This window comes from Cyprinodon variegatus, unplaced genomic scaffold (genome assembly GCF_000732505.1).
Source record: "Cyprinodon variegatus isolate N-32 unplaced genomic scaffold, C_variegatus-1.0 Scaffold2046, whole genome shotgun sequence".
Lineage (NCBI taxonomy): Eukaryota > Metazoa > Chordata > Actinopteri > Cyprinodontiformes > Cyprinodontidae > Cyprinodon > Cyprinodon variegatus.
This window is the reverse complement of record NW_015152499.1, coordinates 47,092-49,812: the sequence shown is the minus strand read 5'-3', so window position 1 is coordinate 49,812 and position 2,721 is coordinate 47,092. Positions and strand designations below refer to the sequence as shown.

General features: G+C 35.0%; 1 long non-coding RNA gene across 1 annotated transcript in view; it reads right to left on the bottom strand.

Annotated features, from left to right (window-relative positions):
- Window positions 1–2,474: 2,474 nt before the first annotated feature.
- Window positions 2,475–2,721, bottom strand: part of LOC107105071 — a 10,608-nt gene continuing 10,361 nt past the window's right edge. The window contains exon 3 of the long non-coding RNA XR_001482320.1: window positions 2,475–2,597. This is a non-coding gene — a long non-coding RNA (uncharacterized LOC107105071). The remainder of the gene's footprint in view (window positions 2,598–2,721) is intronic.

The following is a 2,721-nucleotide window of genomic DNA, read 5'->3' as shown; positions in this document are numbered from 1 at the left end:
ACTATACTTTCTTATCAATAAAATTCTTCTAATTATCTTTTCTCTCTGTGTGAGTTTTTCAGATTGAAATATTAATCTGGGGTTTGTCCCACAGACAACCTGCTTCTCTTACCGTTTCATCTTTTCTTCATTTCTAAAGTGTGCATCATGACAAGAAGCTCATTTTATGGGTGCAGTGTGATGGCTGCTCGTGGTTGTATACTTAGGGTTTGGTCAACCGCCATCAGAATTGAGATAAACTTTGAGTGCAAACTATTTTTTGAAGGACCATCAGGATATGAACTACACCAAGTTGCTTTTCCATACAAATTATGGACAAAATAAAACAGAATTTATGAGTACTGTCTGTCTTTTTAAAAATATTTTGTTCAAAGAACTTAATTAAAAAGCAAAAAAAGGGGATATTGTCTACAATGCTGTTCATAGAGGTTTATTTCTCACAGCTATAGAATAGGAAAATGTTACTATTTCATCAGACCAAAACAGGAAATGGGAAAGAGTGCTGACTTGTCAGTTTTGCAGCGAAAAACTCAAAAGGGGGGGTTGAATTCAAAATTCAAATTAAAAAGACGACTGGTGCTTCACAGAGTGCTGTAAGCACAAGAAAAGTGAATACGCCACAGAGTTGACGACAGCTTTCAGAGGATTTTGAAGGAAAGCCCATTTATCAGTTTGTGAAAGTTAGACAAAGAGTTGACTGCAGCTTGAAATATTCCAAGAGGATGTATCCTGACCATGGGCTACTAGTATAAAATTTGATATTAGACTAACCAAAATGCATCTAAAGGTCCCTGAATAAGTCTGTAGAAAGTACATTTTTTGTTTAAAATGATAGAAATTACAACTTCTAAAAATGGAGGTATTAAATCTGACTATGAGATTTCCCTTCATGATGCTGACACTTTCCAAAAGCTGTGAAAATTACATCTGTTACTGAAAATGATTTTTGAGACATTAAGGAAAAAGATTATCAAGCCATCAGCACCTGGCCTTGGTTTATCAAGCCATCTACTAACACGGAAATAGGGGTATGGTGATATACATAACTATGTCAAATTTTGTACGGCAGAGACTTTATTATTATTATTTTTTTTGTGATCAGGCTCACAGTGCTTTTCAAAAACCTTGTCCAACACTGAATGTACGATATAAGACTTTGAAATTTTCTTAAACTATTACGGTAACGAAATACATTTTTGAGATGTTTGAGAATCTTGCAAACTTTAGAATAAGGTAAAAGCGATNAGGATGTGTGACTGGATGAGGGATTAGAAACCTTACATCTACATCATATGTATGACGTATTTGGTTTATTGGATATTATTTTGCTTTGAGCAAACTCCACAGGAGCTCATTTAAAAGCCCGTCTAAAACTTCAGGTGGACCAAAGTTCACATCAGTTCATTCATGGTTTTGGAAGAATGCTTATTACTGTCAAAATGTGAGTCTTTGATAAAATCAACATGATAAAGTCCTACAAGCAGCCAAAACATTTTGCTTACATGGATATTACATTTTCCATGCAAATGAAGAGCTGTTTCCATTTGCATGGATATTAGCTCAAGCTGTTTTGGTCCTATGTGGTCTTATTAAATTAATAAAAAAATATAATTCTTTAGGGAGGAATGATGGCCTAGTGGTTCTAAGTTCAAGCCCCACTCCCACAGGCTGCCACTCTGGGTCCCTGAGCAAAAGACCCTTAACCTCACACCGCTCCCTCCCTCGGGCGCCACACAATGGCACCCCACTGCTCCCCAAGAGGATGGGTTAAATGCAGAGAGTTCATTTCAGTGCTCTGTATTTGTGACAGGGTAATGACAACAAAAGTTGGAAAAAGAAAACAAAAATAAAATAAAATAGTTTGTTTATTCTACTAGATAATAGTATGTTTAATAGATGTTCAGAGGATGCTATTTTCAAAATGTTCCTTTAAACTGACAAATGAACATGATTGGATTGTAGATCCAATTTAAAAAACGGGACTACTGAACATCTAAAAATAATTTTAAAAAGTTTTAATGAGAATTGTTATTTGAAAAAGGTATTCAATTGAAAAGCTGTAATTTTCAGATCGTGGAAAAGACATTGAAAACTGTGTTTTATTTTTTAACGTCTATTATTGTACTAAATTGGAACAAAATCAGACCGAACAAACAGCCTGATTTTCCACAACTATTTCTGGACTAAATCAAGACTACACCATGCACTATATCCCATGCACCTTTTTCTTCCTTTGGTGCCTTCTACTTGACTATTTGAGCTAATGTAAGTAGTAAATTTCTCCACTGTGAGATCAATAAAGTAAATCAATTAATCAATCAAATAAACTACGATGGACCGACCAGATTCAGCCTTAAAACCAACGTCTAAATGACATCTGGTGTTTGGGGGAATTTGACTACCAGTAAATCTGTGTGTTCATATACGCAACACAAACAAAGCTTTGAAAATTCAAAAATGTTTGGGGAATATGTTTTTTTTACCGTCTTTTCAATTGTGAGGGTAGCCCATTTCATCCTGCCAAGAACAACATCTTGCCAGCGGGTGGCACTTGGTACAGTTACAATTGTAATGTTCCTGCCTTTTCCCAACTCAACCTGAAAAATCAAAGAAAGAAAGGAAATTAATTTCAAATTACATCCCAAGGCATTCAAAGATGGCTAAATTGTGCAATTAACATTACCCATGAAATTATATTTAAGACCTAAATACAAGAATATC